Source organism: Magnolia sinica, chromosome 10 (assembly GCF_029962835.1).
Source record: "Magnolia sinica isolate HGM2019 chromosome 10, MsV1, whole genome shotgun sequence".
NCBI lineage: Eukaryota > Viridiplantae > Streptophyta > Magnoliopsida > Magnoliales > Magnoliaceae > Magnolia > Magnolia sinica.
Window position 1 is genome coordinate 52,424,735 of NC_080582.1, and position 7,077 is coordinate 52,431,811.

At 34.2% G+C, this 7,077-nt stretch overlaps 1 non-coding gene across 1 annotated transcript; it reads right to left on the bottom strand.

Annotated features, from left to right (window-relative positions):
* Positions 1–6,224: 6,224 nt before the first annotated feature.
* LOC131217899 (small nucleolar RNA R71) lies at positions 6,225–6,331 on the bottom strand. Its single transcript, XR_009157485.1, has one exon. It is a non-coding gene; the product is annotated as a small nucleolar RNA R71 (small nucleolar RNA).
* Positions 6,332–7,077: the final 746 nt, after the last annotated feature.

A 7,077-nucleotide genomic window follows, 5' to 3' on the forward strand; every position in this document is an offset into this window, starting at 1 on the left:
TGTAGCAATTCTTAGAAGTCATATGACCATTTAATATCACACATCCCTTCTCATTTGAAATCTTACATCGATGATTTGTAAATTTTATACTGTGTTTGTTATCGTAGATTTGAGAAATACTTAGGAGGTTATGTTTAAGGCCATCAACATACAAAACATTCTCAAATGAAGGAAGATTAGAGAGTTGAACAATACCTTAGCCTATGATTCTGTAATTGCTTCCATCACTGAAAATAACTAATTCATCATTTACTTCCTTGAAGTTGGTGAATATTTCTTTGTCACCTATCATGTGTCTTAAACATCCACTATTCAGGTACCATTTTGAATGGCTAGTGATTTTAAAGGCTGTGTGGGCAACATGACATGTAACCTTTGGAACCCATTTCATTATGGTTCTGGGTTTAGGTGTTCCACTAGTTTTTCTCTGTTTCAGGGAGTTGGAATTTCTCCCCTTTCCATTAACTCTAATTCCATTTAAGTTAGATTTTAGAAGTTCTTTAAGTCCACTATTTTTTTTATAGCTAAAGGAGGTTTGTTATATCTTTGATTTTTATATCTGATGGCATTAGAATTAATCTTGAAAACTTGAAATGATTTTGGATTTTTGAAATCATTTTGACCATAGTTTCTCAAATTCTTACCTTTTGAGTTTGAAGTTTCTTCTTTTACAAATATAGGAAATGCAATTTTATTTTTCATAGAACTATCTTTGATATAGCCCAGACCTGATTTGTCACTACATTTTTTGCATGAGGTTAATAATTTCTTCTAGCTTTGGGTCACTGTGGGCATATCTCCAACTATCCTTATAGCTCAAAAGAGTAGAAACTTCGAGTTTTAGGTTCTCATTTTCAATTACGAGCTTTTCTAACTTAGAGGTTTTGAAATTTCAAAAAAAATCTGAAGGATGAGATTTTTCCAAAATATTGTTTTCAAGTTCTTCTTTTAATTTAAGATATTTTTCTCTTTGAATTTTTAGTTTGACAATAATTTTACAACTTTCCCTATATAAGGCATTGTAGGCGTCTTGAAGATCATCTTCATTTTCATTTTCAAGGTCACTCTTGAGATTTTCATAATCAGATAAGTTACAACTATCTGAGTAGGTGACTCTGGCTATAATTATTAGGGCTTTTACATTATTAGAATTTTCTTGTTCTGATTCATCAAACTCAGAAGAACTTTCAGAGCTGGATGATTCATCCTAAGTAGCCAACATGCCCTTTCTTTTTTACTTATCCCTCTGAAGACATTTATTCGTCAAGTGCCCATATTCATGGCAGTTGAAACATCGACTGTCCTTTACAGATTTCTAAGATTTTTTCCTATTCTTTTGTCAGATAGTTTTTGAAAATTAGATCTTTTCTTGTTTTTAAAAATTCTGTAAAATTTCTTAGCAAGTAAAGCCATATCATCTTCTGTATCTTCAACATCAGAATTAACACAATTTTCCTTTGAAACAGATTTAGATGATTTAAGAGCTATGGACTTACCCTTAAGAGCTTTAAAATTTAACTCATACGTTTAGAGAGAGCCAACTAACTCCTTAACCTTTATATAATTAGTGTTTCTTAATTCCTGAATGGCAATAACTTTAGAATTGAATCTCTCAGGAAGAGATCATAGATTTAAGCACATACCTTACTTTCTGGGATTCCATCTCCTAGACCCCACATGGAATTTACTATATCATTTAGTTTCATATAAAATTCCATGAAAGTTTCACTTTCTTCCATATGAATTTCCTCAAATTTTGTAGTGAGGATTTGAATTTTGGATTTCTTGACTATAGAAGTTCCTTCATGTGTTATTTCAAGAATATACCAGGCTTGTTTGGCTATATCACATGAAATGATTCTCTTGAATTCATCGAGTTATAGAGCACAAGTTATGACATTTAAGGCCTTAGCATTAGCATTACTTTCACTTTTCTGAGCTGCAGTCCATAAAAAGAATATAATTTCTCTCATAGATTTAGTTTCATCACTGCCTAATACTTCAGACATAGGTGTTTTCCATTTAATTACAATTGCTTGCTATTGAGGGTCAAATATTGCATATTATCCCCCAATTATATCTTGGTTTTACGAACATGATACTACTTAATGTCCTATTTTACTCATGTTTCTGTTGCAAGTTGAATTTAAGAGCTTGGATTGGAAAAGGTGTTAAAAACATGAATTTAATGCTCAAGAATCACCAAAGCCAAGGATGGATCTTAGGAGGCAAAGATTGAAGAATTCACATACCAAAGATCCAAGGAAACCATGTGATAAAGAAAGAGAATTGTATATTTGAAGTGAAGAAAAGGAATCCTGAAATTGTCCTGAAAACAAACATATTCTTGAAATTGTCCTGAAAAAGAATATTCTGAAACTCTGGGTCTTTTTGAAAAATTGCACAAAGTGAAGTATATTTTGAAAAACTACGTAGAGTGAAGTCTATTTTAGCAAACTACGTAAATTTGATGCGGTTTATAGAGTTTTCCAACTAGGTGCAAAAGTTGGACTTCCAAAACTATAAATAGGACTCCTTAGGATGTTCCAAAGCATCTTCTAGGGTTTGAGGAGTGGAGCAAAATGGTGGAGAAGCCGTCACCAGGAGCTTTTCCCCTTCTTCCTTTGTTGTTTCTTGTTTTATTTAAGAGATTTTGGTTCAATCATGTCTATGGTTGGCTAAACCTCTTAGCTAGGGCTAAGGGGTGAAGCTTATAACATGATGGGATGTTTCTATTGCTTTAATTCATATTTATGTTGAACTTATTTTGATTCTAGTTTGATTTTTAAGGAATATTTCAAGTTTTTAATGGTTTGTTGTGACTCAAATTACAATAGATCTGCAACAGCTTTAAGTATCTTCTTTTCATGCTTTGGGATTATGAAGTTACGAAATCCTGTTGTTCACCATCGTCTCTTGGGGATGGTTGGATGATGAAATCTCTTCTAATCTTCATGATTCTCCTATGTTTGTGGAATTAGTATATCCTATTGTTTGCCATTGTCTCCAGGGCATGGCTAAGTGATGGAATCACTTCCAATCCTCACAACTCTCATCTATTGAGAATTAGGAAGTTCAGTTTTGGTTTTATTGTTATATCTTCCAACTGAATAAGATAGTGAAAAGGCCGAGCTATTAAGTCTTAGAGGGCAAATTAAAAATTAACAACAGAATTTAAACAAATATAAATACTGATAGCAATAACCAATCTCACAATGTTGAAATTAAATAAAACCTCAAGAGTACAAGTATTGAGAGGTTGATACGGATGTTGTTCTAAGGACAACCTTACACCAAAAACCAAAGGTTTATGGTAGGACAACCTGATTCCTAGAACGGTCTGTGTATCAAAAACTCAAACTGATACAGAGGAATAAAGAAATAAATAGCAAAGGAAATAACTAAGCTATTACAACATTCCCACACTTGCATAAAAGAAATTACAACATTCTCCACAAATGCAAAAACAAAATTACAAACATCCACAAAAAGAAATAATCAATCAACCACAAGATAAGAAGTTATAGTGGTTCGCTTGTGTGTACACCAACTATTTAGAAAAATAGTCACACAATTACTCCACTCCTAATATCCTCACATAGTGGATATTAGTGTTCACTATGAAAATAGGTTTTTCAAGGTTCACCTAAAACCCTCACAATTGTGTCTTTCAAGTGGGCTTACACAATTAAAAAACCCCACACTCTAAGTTTTCTGGATCACCTCAGACAAACCAAAACAAAGAGATTTTTCTAGCACAATCTCAATGAAACCAAAATAATGAATTTACAAAACTGTAAAATACTTATCTAGATATTCTCCTTTTGATGTAGCCCCGTAGAACCAAATCGGAGTAGAAGTTCAATGTTCACACTCTCTTATGAAATGGTTCTAGGTTTTAAATAGATTTTATATTAAAACACCTTGGGCTAGCTTGATTTGATTTTGATTCCAAGAAATGAGAATACTTCAATCCCTCTTTCAAATAAAATTGGAATACAAAATACAAAATCAAATACAAAGAAAGCTAATTAAAGAGAATATAAAATGAGCACTAAATAGCTTAAGAATATTACTAACTTATCTCTCAGAGTGGCGTATTGATTTAGCTTGAATTGGATATCAAACTCTGAAATTTGTGCTTTATTTATAATTGAAGAAATCGCACTCTCGACTGGTCTTAAGGTCGGCACGACTGGTCGTAGGACCAACAAACTTTTGAAAGTTTGGGCGTGATAAGATAAGGCCGTTCCACGACTGGTCATAGGGTCTGCTCGAGCGGTCGAGTGGCCTCCACAATCGATCGAGTGTTATCCATGACTAGTCGTATGGAACCCAATTTAGTTGCTAGACTTTGAGTGGAGCCTGCAGGACTGGTCGAGCACAGGTCAAGCACTGTTCACACGACCAGTAGATCAGTCTCCAGGACTGGTCGAGGCTTTAACAAAAATTCTCGAAAATCAGTAACAAACTTAGGACTGGTCGAGGAATTCTTAGATTGGTCGAACCAGTGTTAGGAATAGTTGAGAAATAGTCAATGCACTTATAAAGTGACCCAATTTAAATTATGGATTCAAAATGACCTACCCTATGGTCAATCTAAGGTCATTCATACCTTGTAAGTAATGTATAAACATTGAATCTTCTTTTGGTTCAATTGATAGTCGTTCTTTGAAGTTCATGAAGCTTGATTTCTTGTCATATGATGAATCTTGAGCTTAAGACTTCTGAAGCTTGAATTTCTAATACATTGAAGCTTGAGTTGGTGTTGTACTTGAACTCGAACATGTAACCTTGCATTTGAAGTTCTTGAAGTAAAGACATTTGTCCTTGTACATGAGATGCATTGTCTTGAATATGTAGATGCGCTACACAAGACAGATTCCAAGAGGTTTTGGCACTATAAAATTTGACAATGATAGGAGCTAGAATCCATAACACTTACAGATAGGACTCTGATTCCAGTTGTGTCCTTTAATCAAGCATAGTATCACCCTGATTGCTACAAGTGGATCCTTGGAAACCCTAGTTCCCACCTTTGAATTCTTAAGTTTCTAATTAAATCTCTCACAATTATTTCATGTTATTTCAGATTTAGATTTACATCCTTTTCTAGTTTTACTTCTAGTTGCTTTCAGAATAATCACGAGATTAGTCCCTGTTGATTTGACCTTGGTCTCACTGAGATTATTACTACATCGTGACCCTACACTTAGGGTTGTGAACAAGTTTTTGGCATCGTTGCCGGGGATTAACGGTTGCATTTTTTTGAGATTAACTAATTTTGGAATTAGTTTAAGATTAGGGTTTTTCTACTTTCTATTTTTAGGTTAGGTTTTTTTTTTCTTCAGAATTATTTTAGAAGCTAACTTAACTTTCTATTTTTAGGACCGAAACTTTCTTAATTTGTTTTTAAAAACTATTTTTTTAATTTTTTTTAAAAATTTTCCTAATCCGTTTTTAGAAACTAGGTTGCTTTCTTAGTTCTTTTTTAGAAACTAATTCACTTTCCTTTTTCTTTTGCAGGATCCCAATATAGAAACTTCTAATTTGGTAACTTCTTTCTAATTCTCTCTCTTTCTACTTCTAGATTTCTATTTCCCTCTTTCTTTTTAGATTTAGGTTAGATTTTGAAATTGAAGGCTGAGAGTGTTTCATGCCCAAGTGGGTCCGTGATAACACTTGACGTCTCTTGAGTGAAGGAGGATTGGTTGAGGGGTTATTTATCCATCATAAGATTAGACACCACTTGAAGTCCATAAAGTTAATAGAGGTTATGGCTGTTAATCAACTAGCTAATCAACCTCCAAATCCTTAACTTAGGGTTGAAGAAATCTAAGATGAGAATGAGGTGTATTAAGCACCTCCACCTCGTACTTTATGAGATTATTTACAACGGTGGGGGTGAGCACGCCCTTATGCATGGTTTTTCTAGAAAATACGGGATATATGTATATCAAGCCAGGGGTGATCTAACTCCTTCCAAAATTCCATGGACTTGAATATGAAAATCCATATTTACACTTAAAAGAGTTTGATTAGATCATGCCACTTTATATTTTCCTAATGTGTCTGATGACACGGTTAGGTTGAAACTCTTTCCCTTTTCTTTGAAAGAGAAAGCTAAGACGTGGTTGCATTTACTATGTTCTCGATCTATTGGTAGATGGAATGACATGATAAGGGAGTTCATAAAGAAAATTTTTCCACACCATAAAACGAACACCCTCAGAAAGTTAATCATGAACTTCACCCAAAAGGAAGACGAAACATTCTTCTAATGTTACGAGCGGTTCAAGGATCTTGTCAGTTCATGCCCATAACATGGTTTTGAAATGTGGTGCATTACACACTTTTTCTATGATAGACTGACATCTTCTATGCGCCAATTGGTCGAGACAATGTGCAAGGGAGAATTCATGAACAAAAACGTCGATGATGTGTGGGATTATTTAGACAGCTTGCTAAAAACGCATAATCATGGGATGTCTCCCCAAAATCAAGCACCACCTCTAGGCCCACTCAATCAAAGGAGAGGGGCAGAATATACTTTCTGATAGAGGATGATGATATCAATGCTAAATTGACTAATATCATAAGGAAATTCGAGGTCATGGAACTAAAAAAGGATAAGGCTAAGGAAACTATTCGGGGTATTTGTGCTTGCAACATTCACACAACCGAAAATTGCTCAACAATACTTGCTTTTCCAGAGGTACCAAATGAGCAATCTAATGCCATGAATAATTACCAGAGGCCTTTCAAAGGACCCATATCTAATACATACAATCCTAGTTAGAGAAATCATCCAAATTTTAGTTGGAGGAATGGACAAACTGCTACTTTTCAAGGATTCCCTAATTAAATTCCAAATCAAGGAAACCTCAAGAGGAACCGATTCAAAATTCCACACAAACTCAAGAGCTTACCCAAGCATTACGAGAACTTACAAAATTTATGCAAAAGATAGATTCACGTGTTATGGTTATAGAGAAGGGGATGCTTCCTGCTCAACCTTTCCCCAATCCTAAACCGCAATATGAAATAATTGATCCAAGCTCTTCAAATCAAATGGAG